This window comes from Drosophila santomea, chromosome X (genome assembly GCF_016746245.2).
Source record: "Drosophila santomea strain STO CAGO 1482 chromosome X, Prin_Dsan_1.1, whole genome shotgun sequence".
Classification (NCBI taxonomy): domain Eukaryota; kingdom Metazoa; phylum Arthropoda; class Insecta; order Diptera; family Drosophilidae; genus Drosophila; species Drosophila santomea.
The window spans coordinates 12,385,007-12,407,826 of NC_053021.2; the positions used below are offsets into that span (position 1 = coordinate 12,385,007).

Here is a 22,820-nt window from a genome sequence, read left to right on the forward strand (position 1 = left end):
CGACAGCATTTCGGACTACACTTGCACAAAACTTCTTTTTTTCTTCCATGGAATTGTAAAGAAACTGTAATGCTATGTAATGTGATTGGACTCGCGATCAAGGCCGTCAAGGCCATTTGCCATTCAGAAAAGGAAAGGCCTTGTTTACTACAAAAAGTTCTTAAATCAGGCAGGTATCGCATAAGCTAGCCAGTTTCTAGAATGTTAATAGTTAAATTAGTTCAACTATTTATAGTTTAAGTCGAAACTCGTAGTTTGCTCTTCAGCCAAACTTATTACAACAAAGACATCGCATAGTAAGAGGCTTTTTATTTTATCCTTTATATATTCTCAAAAGAAATCAGATGATAATTATGCCTACATGTCAATAGAAGTGTTGTTTCTTAAACATAACAAAGCTTTAGTTCCTGAGTGCGAGACTTTTCCCATCTGTATAACTTGGAACCTTTAAATCCGGATTATAGAATGCAGTATGGCATACTATTCAGTTCCAAAATACTGAATTCGAGAACGGTCATAACGATTATCTATCTGCCGTGGTGCATCGGATTATCTGTGCGTGTGGTGCGTGCCCTCGACTTTGCCCCTCACCTCTGCCAGTACTTTTACCTACGTTTTCGCCTTTGAGATTGTATCTGTATCTGTATCTATATCTGTATCTGTATATCTGTATATACGGCATATCGGTTAGCCGTGTTAATATTTGCGTTTTACATTGTGTGCTCACTGTGCTCAGACAGCGATAACGACAACGACGGCCAAGTGAGCAGAATGGAGCAGTTGGGTGGTTCGATGGTTGGTTGGTTGGCTGGTTGGGTGGAGTGCTGCAGAAGTGGGGATCGGGATGTGGATGTGAATGTGGATGTGGATGTGGATGTGGATGTGGATGTGAATGTGGTTGTGGCTGTGGATATGGAAGTTGCGTGGCTTTGCTTTGGAGAAGGGGTGAGTGGCGTAGTCGGATACCAAGAAGTGCACATATCTGAAGCTCCCAATATAGATTCCGATACAAATGCAACTACAAATAGTCGGTATCTTTGAACAGTTTTCATGTTTTGTTTGGCTTTTAGTGCCGGCTCAGTTGTTCCCTGCGTCGCATACACATACACACACATAGATACATTCGCAACACGTACGCAAACGATTTACCAACACAACCCAGCCACACAAGCTTAAACATTACCACAAACACGAGTGTATACGGAAAGTTACAGATGTACGCCCTATATATGTACCTTGATACCAGTTCAAATAGGTTCACGTACGAGTACAGAAATATTATTAAGGAATCGTACAGGAAAAGGCACAAGTTGTCACTTTACGTTTTCCAAACAAGCTAACTATGATCTGAGCTGATTTTCATTAAACTACAAACTATACCTACCTTTTATCTAAATATGCTTTCAAAAACTTAATGAAATACAAAAGGATACATTTTCCATTATGTCAACATCCCGCCCTATCATTGTTACTACAAAAAATTCCAATCTTTTGCGTCAATACAACGTGGCTAAATATTTATTCACCTCAAATACTGTTGCTATTTACTGCCCCAGAACTGATAAGAAAGTGCAATCATTACACACATCAATTGCACGGAAAAAATACTTGCCCGTTTGATTGAGCAAATGCAAATACGACTGCAGTTCAAAGCGCCCTTTGTGCCGGAATCAAACTGCAAATACATGGCCTAAAAGCATTGGCAAACAGACTCGGCCATTTACTCTGCTCCCAGCCCCCTGATTTTTTATTAATTTATCTGGCTTTGCCAGTGCATCTTGTTTGATCGGACATTAATGGCCATTCTGGAGTCAAAAGCTCAGCAAGTATTCGGGCATCTTCTTGGCTTGTTTGTCTTACTAATTTGACTTAAGTGGCAGGATCCTTGTGCTAATTGTTATTCCGATGCATTCTGGACTTCAATATTTCAATATTTACATTCTCATTTTCGTTGCTATTTTCAATTGCATTTCTGGGTCAAATTCTTCCTTTTCATTTTAAATTTTGCCTTCGCCTTCGTCTTTGTCTACCGACTTAATAAACGTACATATAATTCAGCGAAATGCCTCGATGGCAAAGGTTAGTAATTATGAATTTGCTCACCTACTTCAAGGTGAAGAATGCTATTTTTGTGGCAAAGAGACAGAAATCTTCATGCACAAAAATGGAATGCAAACAGAGGTTTCGAGTTTTGGGTTTCGGGTTTCGGGTCAAATGTTCCTTACTCGTTTGGGCATTTTTTGGGTTGCAGTCGAGCTGAGCGCAATGCTTCTCCAATCACCGAAAATGCATTCCAAATAACTTTGGCCTAAACTTGGACCGATATGCCTCTCGGACGTGTTACGACCACGGCAATGGTGATGCTGATGGTGATGGCGATGGCGATGGCGATGGGTTAGAATGGCAAAACTTGCCATCCCAAAGTTGCTTGCCCTGCCAACGCAGCACCGAACAGCAGAGCACAGATTTTTTCTTCTTTTTTTTTTTCATCCAGTTTAAGCAGAAAATTGCACCTAAAAGAGCGTAGAATAGTTTCCAACGCCAACACCAACACCAACACCATCAGCAACAGCATCAACCACCCATCCACAAACACGCCCATCCCGGCCAGCAGCCCCTCATCATCTGACCCTTGTTCCATCCACCCACCCAGTGGATGCCCCAGCACACCAGCCTCATCTGGTCGAGCTTTGGGATAGTTGGATCGCTGGATAGCTAGATGGGTAGAATGGGTAGATTGGGTGGATAGCTGAATGGGTAGAATGGGTAGCTGGCTGGGAAACAACGGAAATTACAAATTGTTGTTTGCTTTGCATTTCACTCGCACCAAACGAGCGACGGATGACAACAACAGCAGCAGTCGAGCAGTTCGTGGAGAACAGAACAGAACAGAACAGAACAGAACAGAACAGAACAGAACAGAACAGAGCAGAGCAGAACACAAAAAGCAAAAGGGGCGCAGAAAGCTAAAAACAAGAGAGCCAAATGCAAATGAAAATGAAAATACATTGGCCAGAGAGCCAAAGGAAGAAATGTGGAAAATGCTCAGCCTCCTTACCCCTTAGTAGTGCGAGTAGTGCGAGTAGTGCCCTCCCTGATGTTAGTGCACTTTTCTCGATTTATCCGAGTGCTCATGAAGCTATTAATTTTACGAATTCTTAAATACGTGGATTCAAAATAACGACTCCCAACCTCCACTCACCACCTCCCTCCCAAACCCCACCAGTTTATGCGACGCAGGCGAATTTGGGCAAAGGAAATTGTTTATCCACAAGCCAAAGGGTTTCCACTACAGCAGCATAGAGCTGCCATGCCAACGAGCAAAGAACTTTTCCAGATACAAGAAACCTATTCAAGTATACATGTAATTAGTGTTATGCATAATTCCATGTCCATGCATAATTCACTCTTTTGAGAAAACCCATTAATTAAACATTTTTTATGTATTTTAAAACTGATTTCTCGTCCAGTTGGATAAGAAGTAGAAACATTTCTATTTTTATTATTTCGATTTAATTTATTAAGCTCTTGGAGTATTTTTGGCCACTGACCTGCTTAACCCCCAAAACCCCCTGTCTTTCTACCCCTCATTTCCCCCTTCCCTTCCCTTCCGCTTTCCCCCTTTCCTCTGGCGAACAAAAGCTGAGATGGCGGAAGTTCAAACAAAAGAGCAGCAGTCAAAATGCAGGGCTATTTACTTTGGTCATTTTTAGCAAGAGTTTGCCTCAAATGCGTAATTAATGAAATGAGCATTGTTACCCAGCGCCTCCAGACAGATAATGAATAAATTATATCACCCTTATCACGATTTATATAAAACAAATATACTAACATGCTAAAACTATGTAGCGCAAATGAACAATGATGTTTGTTGCATTGGGCAAAAGTGGCGCTTTCAGTTTCCTTTATTTCGATTTAATTTTTTTTGTATTTGCACAGAAATAATGCATATGCAATGGTGTCGCTTTTGTTAAATCGAATGGCCATACATTATGTAGCAAGTTAATCGTTATTGAAATAATTGAACTATACTTTACACATTACTATCAATTATTCAAAATGAAGCACAATTAATGCAAAGTTTCCTGAATGCAACCTTTTAAATTCCATTGTTTACACTGCCCAGGGCGATGACTCCTATAGGTCACAGTGGGGCATCGATATGTGTGCTCGTTCCGTACAAGTCAATATGGGTGTGTGTTCTCTGTGTGTGGAAGTGTGTGGAAGTGTGTGGAAGTGTGTGGAAGTGTGTGTATTTGTTTACATGTATCGAGTTGCATGCACACTGTACCTACAAACAACATTCATAAACTCGTACATCTTAAAGTGAGGTCTGCAGTCAATTTAGATAAACAATTATGAGCACAATTGTGCCAGAGCCGCCTGTTCCCGGCTCCCCGCTCCACGATCCCCGCCAGCAATTCTTTCGGCGCAGCGGCACCCGTTCACTTCATTTGACCCACCATCAAGTGGAGTGCAGTGGAGTGGAGTGGCGGAGTGGCGAAGTGGAGTCGAGTGGTGCCACCAAGAAGCGGAACACGCCGTAAACAATGCAACGTTGAGTCAGAATGCCAAGCAAAAGTACAATTTTCTCATTTCTTTCCTTTTTTTTCTTCTTTTTTTTTTCTGTGTGAGTTGTGAGTGGCGCGTTGCGGAGCCAACGAAAAATAACAATCAGAGCGATAATAAAGCCAGCGCAGGGAAAGTGTATACATGTACACACACACATACATATATACCAGAAATGCATAAATTATTCCCTTTCTGTGAGCGGTGAGCATCTTGTGTACAAGATGCCGAGCAACAGCATATAGGAATTTTAATTGGGCTCCAATAGTAAGCAAACAGAACGGAAAACACAAGGGTATATGTGACCAGAAACTGGGCGGGGATACCAATGGTCTACTGTACTGTTTATATTCGGATTGGGCACTTAATGCGATGCCTTTGCTAAGCCATAATAGAACATAGATCACGATGTATACATTTCGAGGGATAATTACGTCAAGTACCATAGACTATTTATAGTCACCACTCCTTTTTACGTGGCTATGTACTTCTTACTTTCCGGAATGCGGAAAAGTACAAGGGCTCTCCACTTCAGCTGCAATGTTATGTGTCAATCTCACCTGGAAAGAGATAAAAATATGGATTTTATCAATAAAATAAAACGCAATAATCGTAATACAAATAATTAATTAGCGAACAAAATATGCTAGGTCATCAGTTCCATATTATAAATGTGGTTACTGACATATTCTCAACATAATCACATTAAAGTGGTGTTATTAGTTTGCAATTATTCCTTTAACACAATTTATAAACTATTAGAAATCCAACTATTGATTTATAAACTATTAGAAATCCAACTATTGATTTATAAACTATTAGAAATCCAACTATTGATTTATAAACTATTAGAAATCCAACTATTGATTTATAAACTATTAGAAAACCAACTATTGATTTATAAACTATTAGAGATCCAACTATTGATTTATAAACTATTAGAGATCCAACTATTGATTTATAAACTATTAGAAATCCAACTATTGATTTATAAACTATTAGAAATCCAAATATTGATTTATAAACTATTAGAAATCCAACTATTGATTTATAAACTATTAGAAATCCAACTATTGTTTTATAAACTATTATAAATCCAACTATTTATTTAACTTGATTTGATCCTCAACCGAATGCACACTTCTCGTGAATCGAAGTTGTTAAAGGTCGATAAAATAATTATTTGCATAGGTATTTCGAGAGGCTACCCATTAAACGTGATGGTAAAATCGTGAGTGACGTCCAAGAATACTTAATTTGAACAAAATGGCAGACTTGAATATTTAGTTTCTGTAAAAATAAAGTTTTCAGCTCCATGGCGAGCAGTAGAACCTGAATCAATTCATCACCCAGTCGGGAGAAGTGTGACTTTAAGACCTTTGATCGCCGAACAAATTGAAAGGAGCTTCGACGGGATAAAGGAATGCTGCTGCTGCTGCTGCTGGTAGTGCAATTCAATTTAAAAATTCTGCGGCTAGCATCATTAATTACGTCACCGTCGCGACGTCACCGGCCAACCGGCGAAGAAGGAAGAAAGTGAGGCGTGAACAAACGAGTGAATGAATGAATGAATGAATCGGGGAAACGAATAAACCCGTTCCCTGTACACTTGAATAACTGTGAAGAATTAAGCACGCCGGTAAGTGGAAGCATGTACGCTCTACCCTAGACTGCACACACGCGCCCACGTGTGGAGCCAGCCACATGCACTGGGAGAAAAGAGTGGGCAATTTCAATTTCAAACAAAAATGTGTAAATTCATTTTATAAATAATTGAATTATCATGAATTCATGGGAAACAAGCACACCTTCATAATATAGCAAGGCATTAGAAATGATGCTGCGTTGAATGTTGAAAGTTTTTGATGTGGGGAAAATCAAACTGTAGGTGTATTAGGTCGGAATATAAAAATAGTTGCATTTCAATAGTAACATTTAGCGGCAAATGAAAGAGATTTTGAACATGTGTGGGAACTTGAACATGGACCACAATTTGAATTCAACAGTTTTCGGTTTTCATACCAACTGAATTTCATACCAAGTTTGCAAAGGAATGCAGTTTCTATGCAACAAACACCAACAATATATTTCAGAAAATAAACTTTAAAAAAGTTCGCAATTCAGTGGGGATTAAAACTCAACCTATTTGAATGCTGAGATTTTTCGTAGCGAAAGAGAAGAGCAGAAAGCATATCGTTTTGATATTACCCACTCAAATACCCATTTGACCCGCGTATATCAAATATCGATGCCGTTGCCTCGATATCGTGCTGTTTGTTTTTATTCGTGTAGAATTAAGAATTCTCCTCTGGTGCAATTTTAAGCACGTGCTGCCAGCCATTTCCCGGTGCCTCCATCACCATCACCACCGCCACCGCCTCCTCCACCTCCTCCGATTACATGGCTTCCATGGCCGCCTGGCACGCCGTCGTGCTCCACGGACCGCGGTCGAAAGCGGAGATGCACAAGGAAACAACAAAGGCAAGAAGTCCGTCTCAGTCCGTCTCAGTCCGTCTCAGTCCGTCGCAGTCCGTCCAGTTTGACCAATCCGTCCCGCAATCAAACAGGCAAGCAAATATCAATGCGAAATTTAATTAAAGCAATCCGACGGTGGGTTATACAAGGCTTTCGGGCCCTTGGAGCAGTTTCCGTACGAATTCCCGGCGCTGGTATCAATGACATCGATTGGTAAATTAGCTACCAGGCAACGAGAAGACCCCTCGACCCCTCGACCCACCAAACCGCCAATCCGCCAATCTACCAAGCCACCAATACTCCTGCCAGTCAGTCATTACACGTAGCGCTCATTTAAATAAATTTATATGTGCTATCGTATTTCTTCTGGCTCAGCTACATTTTATGGCATTTTTCCTTCCATTTGCCTTCCTGCCCTCCTGATATCCACAGTCTTTTTGCTTTTCTGCTTTTTTTGCGCCTATCGATTCGGAAAGCAGGTCGCGACACATTGCTCGGCTCATTTGAGGCGCATTGCGATGTTTTTGCAGTAGCGTCAAAATACTTATCTTAATCGCTTTCCACCCTCCGCCGATTTTGGCCAAAAGCCTGGATATCCAAAAGCCAGCGACGAATGCATAACGCATAACGTATAACGCTTTTATTAACACATTAATTATATATATCGATTTGGCTCTACTTTGATTTCTCCTTCACTTTCGTGATCTTCACGACAACTTTGTTTGCCATTTGTGACGCTCGACTATTAATAAGCCATAATGTGCAAATAAGCCAATAATCAAATGATAACAATCAATCGAGAAACACATGAATTTACCAATGTGGAAAGCCACAAAGAACATTTCGTTTCTGGCATTCCTTCCAATTAATGTTTTGCGCAAATGTCTCTTCTGATGATTATTTTCTTGAGAGTGGAAAATAAAAAATAAAAAAATACAAACGCATCTAAATTAAATTCTACATAGTAAAAAGTTGTTCTAAATCAGTTAAGAGACTCAAAAACTTGCGCCATTGGAAGCAGGCTGTCAGAGTCCATAGCATTCTGATGTCCAATATCAATCCAATTAAAACTAAAAGTTTAGTTCAAAAGTAGCTTTCAAACTGGCAACTCATATATGAAAATTTCTATTCCACCAGCTGCTTTTCCATCGTGCAAACTGATGCTGTGTGCAAAACGCGTCAAAAAGCATATTGTTCGTAGCACCAAAATTCTTTATAGCATTCATGGCTTCAATCTCTTGACGATGATGACCTCCTGCAGAACTGTGAAATGCTGTACAGATTTTGTTTGCCAGCAGATATCAAAGCCTGGGTTCGGTTCCTACATCAACCTTTTACAAGGCTCATGGCTCCTTCATCCAACATCTAACATCCAACCATCCAACCATCCAAGCCTTCTCCTCCTCCTCCTCCTCCAACCGCCCGGTTGTCTGTCAAAGATTTATTTTGTGCAGCAAACGTGAGCAAAACGTACGTAGTACTCGACTCAAATTTATGTATGCAATACGCATTTGGAGCTTTGTGGTCCCAATTCCAAAAGCCCTTCAATATGCCACTCGCCACTCGGCGCTCAACGCTCGGCGCCCCACAAAAGCCCACAACACCTCAGGCATCCAGTCACCCAGTCATCCCCAGCCATCCAGTCATACAAGTCATACCAAGCCATACCAACCCATAACATCCCATCCCATCCACATCCCATCCAGTCGACATGTCAGCGTTGATTATGGCCCAAAGCGACTTAAGATAAGCATCAAGCTGCGAAAAATGTTATAACTATTAGACACAAAGCAAAGCGACTCGTATAAAAAAAAAACAAAAAAAGAGAAAAAAAAAAAGAGTGATGGCTGTGTGCTGACAAACAAACACACTTGGTAAAATCGCTTTTTGTACTCGTAGCCAGGGAATTTTTATGACCAAAGGCTCTACTCGGCACCTTAAATAAACTGTTCGATTTGACCAGAAATTCGCCATCGGTATTTATATATTCGCCATACACTCACCCATTATCTGGTGGTTTATATATATATATATATATATATATGTAGGAAGTGAGAGATTCGTGGTTTTTTCGCATAAAGTATAATAATATTTATGTGTTGATCGCATGAAATGTGCTGTATAAATTTATCCGAGCGCCAGTTCGGTGCATTTGCTTTCTTTTTATGGTCATAAAATAAAACTGAAGGGGCGGGCGGATGAGCAAGTGGGCAGGTGGTGCTAGTGCTGCTGCTGCTGTTAAAGAAGATTCCTTTCGGGTGCCAGGCAGTCAACCAAGCAGGCAGAGATTCCCGTTCCGTGCGTTTATTGCAAACTGTCACAATATTTCGAAGGAGCGAGTGCCTAAGAAAAATTGACAGGAAATAGTAAATGGAAATGCGAATGCGAAAGCGAAGGCGAATGTCACAGGCACAGTGTTCGTGATTTGAAACGAGTGGTGCAAATGGTGGCACAGCACACTCAGTGGGTCTATCTATCTATCTATCTGACCCAGAACCAAGAACCAACAACCCAGAACCCAGAAGCTGCTCGAATAATCTCATTCGCAACCGAACCGTACCGTACCGCACCGATAAAGTGATGATAGAATGCCAAATTCATGGAAATTTGCCAGCGCAGCCGGAGTTTTCCTTGCTGGCGTCACATTTTCTGCGGTAACCCACCCAAACTCCACTCCATCCACGGCAATCCGGCAATCCGGCAAAAAAGGTCATCGAACGCACTCTGTGATATGATATTTTGGTGGTGATATAGTTGGTAATCCGTAATACTGTTTGTGGTCAGTGGAATTTGGCCGGAAAGATTTGCATTTACCTGCGCTAATAAAATGAATTTGGTTCACGCCAAAATAAAAAAAAAAGAAAACCAAATATATAATTTAATCAGCTTTGCTAGTTAAGTTGATTCAACTATGCATAGTGGGCAAAAACCCACTACAAATATCGATATTAATCTTTTAGGCACAAAGAAAACGAAAAGAAATAGTTTTTCAGAGTTATGTGCGCTGCAAATGGGAAAATGAAATGCACGCACTTTTTAGTTTTAGCTCAGTATTTGGGCAATCAAAAACGCTGGCAACGCAAATAAATGCAAATACAACGAGTACTTGGCCCTAAGGGCAGCCTTTAGAAAAGTATTACATTTCTCCCATTCGCATTTATTAATTTTATTTGTTAGCCAAAATCAACTGTTATTGGTTTGCTTGTTTGCTAATGAAAATGTTTCGATAGGCAAATATTGCTACATAAATACGCTATTATTAGTATTTCTATTAGAAAGTGACGGTAACTTGTTAATTGACTTATTTCTTATTTGTATTCGAGTATGTACGCGAGTATTATAATAATGGAATTTTTCAACAAATCCATTGAAAAGCGGCAGATTAAATGCACTTACAAATTGTACAAATACAATTTAAATGTAACCACATTGGTTTCCGTTATTAAAAAGTATCCAGATGCATTGTTATTATTGCACAAGTGGGGTCAAAAGCACCAGTCCCGACAAAGCTGATTAAATTATAATATTTCATAGGCAAAATACCGTGGATAAACATTGCCAAATGACCGACACTTGATGCATTTTGGCGGTGTATTCAACTGGAAAATATATGATATAACTTTAATAACACCAAAGCTAAACCATAATTAACCAGATATTTGAGGTGAGAAATTTAAAATCGTGTGCGATTAGGGGGTATTCTCCAGTTTGGCACACTCAATGGCAGTCTTCTTTTCGTGTCCCCCTTTTGTGAGCAAGTGAGTCCTTGGGTTTTGCACCGGAATCTGGCAACTTGTCTCCGGAGATGGGTATCCAAACCGGTGGAAGTCGATGGCACTTGGTTGTGCCAAAGAGGAAAAGAGGCTGATGCTGATGTGGATGTGAATGTGGATGTGGAAGCTGAAATGGTTTTGCTGAAATGGTGTTGCTGTGGCAAGTTGAAGTTCGTGTATGCGTTTTGTGTTCGAAAATAAACGGAAGCCATAATAATGAGATTTATCTTTGGATTTATCAACAGTTCAACCTGCAGCGGCTGGATAGTAGGAGACTACTACAAAATGGCACTCTTAGAGGGGAAAAACGCCCATCGTTAAAAACGTATATTTTCCCCAAACAAGGATGCAAAAAATAAAGGGAAAACAGCGATGAAACTGTGCGGTTGCTTGGAGTTGGAAGTTGGGTTACCAAGGGATTTTGGAGCCACACAGCACGGCATATGCCTATTATAATTTTGTGCGCATAAAACTCAAATATTTCTGTTTCGCCACCAGACCAGTTGTTGTGTTTAGTCTTCCGCCACCAGCAAAAAAGAACAACAAAAAAAAGAAGAACCAATAAACAACATTTAACATATGTGGGATACGAACGGTTATTTTTAATAATAGACTTAAAAGAATTTAATACTTAGAGTCGTGCCCGGAGCAAAGAATTTTCTCAATCGCTGAACCAGGCTAAATCGATGATTCTGTGCCGTTCACATGCAAACACAAACAAACAAACACTCAGTACCTTGGCTTAAAAGGCTGAATATACATAAACTCCTTAATGAGCTGCTAAAAAGTTTCGTGCTCCCAAAAGTCAGTGTATAAAATCCAATTGCTTTTGGTTTAATTGCCACTGCTGACATCCCTTTGTATTTTGTATTTTTTTCACGTGTTCGCGTACAGCTAATTATGTTTTTGTCTGGATTGTGTCAATAAAACGTTAATGAAATTTACGCACAGAAAGTATTAACTTCTTCGTTGGGGCTCCTTGAACCGATGGTCAGTGCCAATACGAGGGTATTTCTAATGCCAGGGCGGCAAACATTACATTTGATTGTTATTTTTCTCAGCGCCCAATGCCCAAACAGAAATGAAATCCGTAGCAGGCAGGCCTACAAGAACCGAATTCAAAACTGGAAATGCAAAAGGGCGAAGGAGCTAAAATAAAATACAAAATACAAAAAACAAAAAAAAAACCAAAGGCAAAGCGGAGCAAAACAAAAGAAATGACTGCCGTTGTTTGGACTGCATACAAATTTGGCATTAGCCCCGGCAACAATTTCCCCAGCTCCACAGCTCCACAGCTACCCAGCTCCCCAGTTCACGAGCTCCGGGGGTAATGGAGTTCCGCTTTCATCTGACTTCGGCTCCGTTTTGTAATGGCCCACATATATAGCATATATATTGGGTGTTGGATGGGTGGTTGGGTGGTTGGGGCGGCTGGCAGACGTTCATTTGCCCATTCATTCGGCTCATTCATACTTCAATTTGGTTTGGACCTTTATATAAAATTTCATTAATTTCCAATCGCCTGGCGCGGTTTGCATTATGAACCAGGCGAAGCCAACCACCACCTCCTGTGCATCATATTTTCCCTGTTTTCTTCTTTTTTTTTTCTTTTCCCAGCATGTATACAATATACCATATATACAATATACAAAATATATAGTATATTTGTGTACAACATAGTGGAATGTGCAGTTACAGCCATCCACCCCCAACGGCCACTCACCCTAACACTCACTGAGACATCTTGACGACGCATTTCGGTCTGTTTCCCTCATATCGAGGGCTCAATGTGCTTGCTGCATTCTGTACACAATATGTGGGAAGGAAGACGAGTGTTTCGTTTGCAACCCCGTGAAGTCCATACAATTCAATCGTGAAATGTACTTTCAATGTGCGTAGAGAAATGTCTTCCTGCTGCTTTCACTTTCTCGGTTTTCATATTTTTCATTTAGTTTTCGAAAAAAAATGTTTACAAATTATTATGCACATTTATATTGAACGTATTTATATATATTCACTTGAACAATTTTCGAAGCAACTTGTAGGTCACATTTTCCATTTTTTTCATTTGCCCAATGTGTGTGTGTGCTCATTGGGGTAATAGTATAAGAGTGTGGTAAGGAGTATTTAAGCCCTGCCATCTGTGCGCCACCTTGACATTTGTTCACCGCAGTTGATTATTTCTCCACCCATGGCCTTTCCCCTTTGAGCAAGACATATATATTGTAATTTTTCTTCTCTATTTAATTTTAGGGGTTCTTTCCCCGCCCCGAGAAAGCACACCTAAACCCAACATCCACACCCCATACCCGCACTCATTTCCGTTTAAGTTTCTCAGTTTCTCAGTTTCGCGGGAAAACGTGGGGGCAACGTCTAGCAACATTTTGGCTCTTAAGAGGCGAAAGTCCCACGACTTGATCCGCATCCTCCATCCTGCGAAATGTTTTCGTGGCAGGAAAGCTTGTTGCTTTGGCCCGAAAGTGCCATACTTCTCGACCTGGTTCTAAACAACATTTTCTTAGCCACTTGGCTAGCTCTCCGACCGTTCAATAATCTCGATTTAGCAGGCACATCACGTAATTCTAATTTAAAAATTACAAGCCTTGCTTGGCAGCCGGTATCATGGTATCATGCATTTGATAAGGCCCCATCGCATATGCATGCATGTATGTTTTCTGGCCTACAAATATATACATATATGTACATATAAACTGGTTGGATTAGCGCCGTTTATTACCTGGAAACACATGGGCGTTTGCTAATCCCCAAAAGTTTATGCGCGACGAGTATTTACTAAGGCAACTATCATATTCCTTATAAAACAGGCAAAAAACAATTGCTTAAAGTTGAAGTTATTTAACTTGAATTTGAATTTATAATATATTTACCTTTATAATTATTTGACTCCAATCATCTGCAAATCTTAAACTTCATCGGCGTTTACAAAGTGTATATGGGAAACATGAACTATGACCCCAAAGGTAGTCTGAAAACAAATGAAATAGGGAAATCTTTAAAAATATGATTACATAAGTATATACATATGCACATAACATGGTATGTTTTTTTTCAACACACCCACTACAATTAACCATTTTCAGTTCTCCAGTAGCAGGTGCAAAAGGCGCTTTTTCGCGCACATTCGAACTCCGAAAGGCACATCCTCATTTCACGCAGTGAATCCACGAAAGCACTCACAGTTGTTGGTGGCACTTCTTTCGGTAATGTAGCGAATGCCAAGCCCTAATTAGAACACTAGGTATTTGGGTTCCTGCTTTTTTTTGTGTTTTTTTTTGGTTTTTTTTTTTGCGCCCAGCACTTGCATTCAATTAGTTTCGAGCGACTAACGAAACTTGAAGAGCAAGGTGTTGCTTTGGGTTAAATGATGGTGGATGGTAGATGATGGAAATACTCGTATTCGTATTTACATGAAAACGAAACATCAGCACTCTTGGAGTGCATTTTAGCTGGAATAATAAATCATTCCACCTGTTGGTAATTACACACGATGGCGTTGACATGCATGTGGCATATGCACACAGCTCATTGATATAAATACATATAAATACTTCAAGTTTCGCTTCTTAAAGCACGTGAGTTGCTCGGCAAGCGACTTAACTATTGACATTCGTATGGAAATTAAGACATTAACCATATAATGGTTTACCGCCACAAAAGGTAAAAGTACATAAATTATTTTATCCATTTTATCCATTTTGTATTTAACGATTATTTGAGTACTTTGCGACACCCGCATGATTGCGACGTTATTACAGGAAAGTGACTTGTAAATGAGCAAGTATTATGATAAGTATTAATACACAGCCCATCTATGGTACAACCCCCATCCATTAATATCGCTTCCGTAAACTTTAACTTTGTTGAGATGAGTTAAAAACGCGTCGATGATGAGATTTGCCAGCGATGGGCAGAGATGAGTTAAATGAGCTGACGAACAGGGGCGAAAAAAATTTAATTTCACTTAAATCTTTCTTTCAATTAAAAGTTTTAATTGATTTTCCGTATATTCATTCACGCACACATGCACACATTGTGTGTGCGTGTCCGACATCGCGTGTGTGTACGACACGCGTGTGTGTAAGAGGCGCTTGACTGTGTATGTGTAAATGAAGTTCGCGATACCTGCAGTCCGTAATTAATAATAAATACAGGAGTGAGGTGTGGGAAAAGTTAGTTTAAGACACTTTTTTACAGATGTAGTACAAGCAAAAGTGTTTCGTGGTCTAGTCAAGCGATTATGACGACATAAGTTCTTAGCACAATGGATTCTATTGCAAAGTCAGAAGTTCGTCAGCATACATTTATACATTAGATTATATGGACAAGAAAAAGTTTATAAATAATAAATTTATAAATTATTGCAACCACTTGGAATGTTACTGATAGCTCGCAATTTTATTTGTTTAAATCGAAAGACTTATCATCGAAACTATTATGAAATATTGAATGTAGCCGATGGTTTTTGCAAGTGTGGAATGCCAACAAACAGATTTGTATGAGAGTACACTTAGAGTAACCCTCTCTAATGTTTGTTGCTATACCACATGTTTGCTATATCGAACATGTGCGAAGCAACAGCAAAACATAAATATGCTTATTGTATACTAATCAATTTGAAATTGCTTTAGACAATAGGAAAAACCAGTCTTATTTGTCACTTTACAAACAGAAATCCTGCCAGACTGAAACGAATAGAACGTCCTCACAACTTCTCCAAGTGCACTACTCTAGAATCAAACATGTTCGAAGCAGCTGAATCGAACCTAACATCTCCGCAGCGAACTTCGAACTCCAGCCGCGTATGAGCTGATCATGAGAAGCCGAGACCCAAAAGAGAGAGACAAAGGAGAGCACGAAGACAGAGAGCGAATGGAGGGCATAAAAGGAGTAAACAATGATGAAGAACGCCACAAAGAGGAGCCCAGCACAGCGAGCAGAGGGTAAACTGAAACTTATTTATGAGTTTTAAGAAGTAGAAGTAAATGGTAAATGGCGTAGGCGCTAAAGAACAATATACTTGCAAAACAAGCAAATCAAGCAAACACACTGAGCACCACAAAACAGTCCGATAATGAAGCCGAAATAATGCAAAAACCACACACAATAGTTGAGTCGAGCATGAGAGTACGAAAATAAACCATATTGTGCCAAGGTAAATGTTAAATGACGTAGTAATATGTAGATATAAAAAGTGCCGACTGGGAAACCCCCTTTCCGTAATTTAGGCGCAAAACAGTCTCACCTTTGGCAAAGTGAATGAAATGCTTTCATAAATCGCTATTTACATATGTACATATGAACATAAATATGAACTTATTTGCTTTACTTTGTAACGACTTATCGCCTTTATTGAGCTTCGACTGCAGTTTTTCCCTTCCATATTTATTTATACCGTGCCATTTATCTACTTTCAGAACTGATAGACCAGTTTACCTACATAGATAACTTAAATGCACACAGCGGAATGGAAAAGTCGACTTCTTTATGTCGATGATTATGATGCGCTTACAATAAAAGCATTGTTTAACAATTTGCTCAAATTCTGGTTAAAATGCAACAGCTTTAAAGTGCAAACATTACAATCTAAATTTTTGCATTTGGGGCGCAGTAAAGTACCTAATAAATGTTATGAATTATTCAATTGACTGCCAGTTGTGCGCTTTGCTAACTTAACAATACTTCTTTGTTGTTGGCCATAATTTACTTTATGCGAATAAATAAAACTTAATCCAAAGGTTTTGTAAAAAATCGATTCTGATATTAACACACTAAAAACAAAAAGATATTGACTGTCAACTGACACTGGCACTTAAACTATGTACTTAAAATTTATTATCTACTTTTCTTTTAGGTTTCCTTAGGTTGAAGATTATAAACCTATAGATTGATAACTTTATAGTGCGCTTTAACGCTGGTTTGTGATTATTGAGTAACTTTAAAATAAACATTTCGTACGATTTATTTTAATTTAAAAGACATCATCAATCAATGCCAATTCTGGCAAAGACAAATTTGACCCTTTTTACCGCGTACCATTTTCCACCATTTTTCCAAGCGCATTGTTCTCCTTTTAAAAAAGGTTTTGTGTTTTTTTTCGCGGGCGTAAAATTTGATTTCCAATTAGCCAAACACAAATAAGTCGAGGGAAAAATCAGCGCTGGAAAAAACGCTGGCTTTTGTTGTGCAGTGTAGCATGGTACACACCGCTTTCCTGAGATATCTTTTTCACACATTTTTCGGGGCAAACATTCTGCACGTTTTGCGCATTATTTCGATTTGAAGTGATTCATTCATGTTCAAAATGCTGCTCACATGCGTTTTCAAAAAACTTGTCAATCGGCCGATAAGTGTTAACTTACCAAGATACATACAAGATGACGCATCCTGCGCAAAACACAAAAAAAAAACAAAAATACAGCACTTTTGTGCTTTTCAGATGCCATCTTGCTGCAAATGCTATTCTGCAAGATATCTACCCTTCTGGGAAAGATGAAAAAATACAGTTTCGCTGACCAAAAGTTCTGGCCACTACATACATACAATGTATTTCTGGGTTCTGACTGAGGAAGCTGGCTCGGTTTGGTTTTAGACTATTATTATCGCGTGGTTTCGATCAGGAAGCCGAAAAAGATGGCCAAGCTGTACTGCCTTAATGCCAAAAGCAAACAGTAACACAGTAACCACAGGCAATCCTTCATCTGCAACACAGCAGTGGTGGTTTAAACTTCGGTTTTCTCAGCATCTTTCTTCTTTTTCCCCCATAGCTTTTTTCATCTTTTTTTCGCTTTGTGCTTGGACCCAACTTTATTTGAAACTCCAACTCCATCTCCAGCTCCACAGAGCTCTGCCTTTCCGCTTGGGCCATAATTGTTGTCAAAACGAGTTTTCGATGAAGTGGTTGCTCTGGTTGTTGTTGTTGTTGTTGCTGGTACTACTTGTTCCTGTTGTTGTTGCTTTTGCTGTAGAAGTGACCGTTGCTGTTTCCAATCTTGTTGTTGCTGTTCTTGTTGTTGTTGGTGGTGGTGGTGCACGTTAGTCTTAACTACAGCTAACCCAAACTCCGAAATCTAACTCAACGTTAACTCGAGCATGTAGAGACCAGAAAAGATCGCATTCGTCGCTGGCCTCGACTACGCTATACCCACTAATTAGGAGATTTTTAAAGGAAATCAAACGGGCGGTCATTTTGACATTACAGCTAATCATAACTAACCCAATCTTAACATTTACTCGCATGTAGAGACCAGAACAGATCGCATTTACCGCACGCTTCGCCTATTCAATACCCACTTACTGCGAGGATTTTACACAAAACCCATTAAATGCTAAATCCAATATGAATAACTACACATACGAAATTCTGCTAGTTTGATAGACTCCAATAATTATTTGAAAACTGTCCATTCAAAGACTGTTTGTCATTGCCCTGGGAAACTCTGCGGCATTTCACGAGGAGCACTTGGTGTTGTTATCCATCTTCTGCAGTGGAACAGTGACTTGGCTTAAAGTCCATTCCAAACGGTATGGATATTGAGCGCAACATGGAAAGCTTATGTGTGAAATGTGTGTGGAATGCCTTGGTTCACATGTACACATGCCACAAGACTGCTGATGCATCGTTTATCAACAACAGCTTTTTGGTGACTTCCCATATTGACGTATGCACAAACATACATAGGTCCTATTCCAAATCGAAATCAATGACCTTAAATGTACTCTACTCGTTTGATATTTTCCGTTTGCTGATGTTATTTTCCCTGGGTTGTCTACGAATATTTAGATAACGTCTTTGTCAAGTGCCGTCGGTGGAAAAAATGCGGGAACAATTACAAGCGAGCAATGTTTAAACAATTTCCGACTCGACTTTCGGGTCATTGTCTTGATAAAATCGAGCTTTATCAAAAGTTTGCCAGTTCTCCCAGGCCAATTGTACTTTTGACTGTACAATTTTGAGGTAGTTTTAATGAACTTCGGATTCGTCGCTTCTGCAGTCGACTGACAGTCCCACCACAAATTTACCACCGGCATGTTTGCCCCTGGCAGCCCAAAATTCAGCTTAAGCCACACGCAAATCGCATCTGAAACTTCGTCTCGTCAGCAATTTGAAGGTGATAATCCCTATTGAGGTCCTTTTTGCTAAACGTTATTTGTGAGTTCCCTAATATACTTATGCGGGCTCTCATTGGATAGACTTCAATTACATTTCTTTAGATTGAAGTCAGCACTCGGTGTACCACGAGAATCAGATATAAGATAGTATGAGATGTTTAGAAATACCTAGTTTATTTGAGAAAAAAAAACTGCTTTCAATTTCCTACATGTTTGCATAAAACCCTAATTGTTCCTAAATTCTTATTTATTTATATTTATATTTAAGAGCAATCACTAAATGCTTCCTATAATATTTTATCTATAAGATTCTAAGAGCTGTAAAACTACTTGACTTATCTATTGTTTCAAGTGCTTGTGGAATGGAACCCCCAATAAATGTCTCACATGTTCGTCTTAGGACGATTTCGGTTATTGGTTCTTGTAGAAAATTAAAAACAATAATGGATTTTTTTTTAATTAATTGCTTTCAATCAATTTTGTGCGTGATCGTTTTTGTGGCAACTGTACATATGAATATGAATTTCTGAAATTGTTTGTGTTTAATTCAAGTGTTTTTAAGAAACAATAAAGTATAGAATTCTGCACCGCTTTTCTATGATAATTAATGGAAAGGGTATGGCATTTTTTCTTTCAGAGATGAAGTGGAAATTCTATTTTCGTCGTAAGAAAATCATAATACGCATTCCCTAAATCGAAAAATTCCATTTCTGTCATATTTAATTTGGGTTGTAGTAAAAAGGCGCCCCAAAATAAAATCCATAATCACATTACACCATTTAAAAACCATAAAATTCAGGGTAATAAAATTTAATTTTGACTATACAAAATTATGACTGAAACTACAGTGATAAACTAAAGCAATAAACAATTGTTTTATACACTGTGTTGAGTATACAGTAAGACATTTAGATTTCTCATAATCTTAGATGGTATATGAAATCCTAATTTTAATAATACAAAGAAAAACATAGGTTTCTATCGTTTTGAATTTGACCTTTAGTGCATATAAGCCAGCAAAAAACTTTGAGCAAGGGTATATCCAATTGCTTTTCAAGTCTTATTGGCACTTTTTCTTCTGGGCCGCAATATTCGCATCTTAGCTGGCTTTCCTGCGTGCTAATCGCTTTGTTTGTGCTTTTCCCTGTTTTCCCTGCTTTCCCGCTCCCTTTTCGCTCCTCTTGCCTGCAGTTCTTATTGGCCCGAGGATAAATTCATGAAAACAAAAAAGCGCCCCGCCAAAAACACCAACTCACACACGCACGCACCTACCAATACCAAGGTAATCGCACCCGCAGAAACACGCACACTTTGACAGTACCACTGGCGGCTAACTGTACTGCATGGACACAGGAAAAAACCAGCAAGAAAGGAAGCCAGCTTCTGCAACCCGAAGCCTATAGATACCCTTGCCGTAATACAAAAACCTGGTGTATACCGAATAGGAACACTATGATCAAAAACAATGTATCAATTATTTCTAGCTTATTACTTTTAGATCATTTTCTGATTGTTTCTATGCCAGCTACATGATATAATCGTTCGATTTTGATCAAAACAAAACCGAAATGATATACATATTGTATTTAAACTGGAGTACACTGATAAAAAATAAAACGCAGATCGCCTTAAAACTGTAATAGAGATCAAGTATACTGAACAAGAATATCTATACTTTACATACTAAAATCAATGTACCCTCTGCAAGGGTATAAAACCTGAAATTAAAGCAAAAAAAAAAATTAAGTTTCTCTTCTGTTCGCCGTCTTCTAATTTCTGTTCGTGCTTTTGTTCTGCTCTTGTTTTGTTCTGTTCTACGTTTGTTTGTTTGTTTTTCATTCTTTCTTAATTTTTGGCAACGTCAATTACACGCGAAACTTCTTGTCTGAGTGCTTAACCCTTGGCAGGGCGCGCAGGTAGCGCGCGCTCGTTCGTATTAACCCTCCAGCGGGGCACGCACACACACGTTTGTTGTTAAAGACTATGGATATGGGAATATGGTTGCAAATTAAAGATCATATTGCATATTAGCCACCAATTTGTCAGAGGATCAGTGTAGTCTGGCCAACAGAATTGAGTTCAGTGGGGAAATCACCGATCTCCGGGCAGATGATTCGTTACTTTAGTTTTTGGGGTTAATGGCTTTTAAACTGCACACCGCACTTTACGTACACGTACATATGTACATATACACACATATATATGAGATGTGTTTTCTTTCTTTCTTTGCCTTTCCCTTATTTTCCTGCCTTCGAAAACGCAAATGATGCAGTTCGTTTGATTCATTTGACATTACAATTGCTGCAGCTGCACGTTGTTGTTCTCATTTTGTTGTCGTCGGTCGTTGTTGTTGTTGTTGCAGGCGATGCTGCATTTTGCTTCAGTTTCAGTTTTTCATGTTTTTCCAAGCACAAACCACGCTGCAGTCGCAGTTGTTGTTGTTGTTATCATTGTTGCTTCTGTTGTTTTGCAGGTAAGTCGAAGATGAGTGTCGAACCGGTTCAACGGGTACACAAACACCATTGAAAGAAGCCACATACGTACATGAAAATACACACACACAGGCACACCACACGGACATCACTTGCACTCTCCCGCTCCCGCTCTTTCTATCTCCATCTCTCTCCCTCGCACTCAATGCACTTATTTTGACTCTTTATCGCTCCCACTCTCTTTACCTCGCTTTGTGTTGATCCGCTCTCCGCTCCGTTATTTACTCCACTGCGTTGCTTTTCCGAATATAATCACCTTTGGCGTTTGCTGCCAGCGAGGGGGATTGAAGTGTGGGGGGAAGGGGTCGTTTAAGGGGTATCACTTGCAAGTAACCGAAAAAAAAAAGAGTGAGTAATGCACTCGGGACCGCCGCAACAGCCGCGTGTTTCGCGCGTTCGAAAAAAAAGCAAACACACACACTCGCCGCCACTCAACTCAAGTGAACTCCACGCGACGCGAGGCGAGTCGACTTTTCGTGTTTCGTTAACCGCGACTGTCCATTCAATTGGCGGCAACAACTGACTGCTCCGCGCACTCGACTACGTACATATGTGTATGTGTGTGTGGGTGGGCGCTGCGCTCAACGTTTCACACTAGCAACAACCTACGCGACCGGCGTTTGCAACAACACTGCGACGCACATCTGTTCGAGAGCACGGCTCGATGCAAGCCGCTCGAGCCGAATCGAACCGAGTCACAGCGAACCGAACCGAACTAAGCCGAGCCGACATGCAACATGTTGGACCGGAACATCAGCTGAGTGGTTGCAACAGCAACAATGCACTCTAACAAAAAGTTTACAGAAGAATTATTAAAACAACCCTTTAAGTAACAAAATGACTTGCATACTCTTGTGCGTAAAATTATATTTTTTTCACTTTTCTTCCAATTTTTGATGATGATTATTTGCCGAAAATGGGTTTTCTGTTATTCTGCATCTATAAATATCAGTATTTTTATCAGAAATTTCGAAATATTGGTCCGAATATGGAATGGCATACCTCGTTGAGCTCGTAATTAAATTTCCTATCAAACTGTGTTTTCAGAAAATAAATGATATATTTTTCACTTTTCTTCCAATTTTTGATGATGATTTTTTGCAAATAACCGCTTTTCTGCTATTTTGCGACTATAAATATAAGTATTTTGATCAGAACATTCGAAATATTGGCCCGAATATGGAATGGCATACCTCGTTGAGCTCGTAATTAAATTTCCAATCGAACTGTGTTTTCAAAAAATAATTCTATGTCGTTCCAATTTTTTGCAAATTTTGATGATGGTACCCCTTACAAAAAATGCGAAAAAATGGCCAAAAATTATTTTGACACAGTCGGTCAAAAAGTGATTTGGTTGGTTAGTATTGGTAATTAGGAGTAC

At 39.4% G+C, this 22,820-nt stretch overlaps 1 long non-coding RNA gene across 2 annotated transcripts in view; it reads right to left on the minus strand.

Moving 5' to 3' along the window:
• The window catches only part of LOC120456882, a 56,034-nt gene extending 33,967 nt beyond the window's left edge, over nucleotides 1–22,067 (minus strand). The window contains exons 1-3 of one of the 2 annotated variants that reach the window (XR_005616879.1): nucleotides 21,626–22,067; nucleotides 13,706–13,803; nucleotides 5,055–5,129 (exon numbers count right to left, since the gene is read on the minus strand). This is a non-coding gene — a long non-coding RNA (uncharacterized LOC120456882). Of the gene's footprint in view, nucleotides 1–5,054; nucleotides 5,130–13,705; nucleotides 13,804–21,625 lie in introns of those variants that run through there. The other variant, XR_005616878.1, reaches the window with a different exon arrangement.
• Nucleotides 22,068–22,820: the final 753 nt, after the last annotated feature.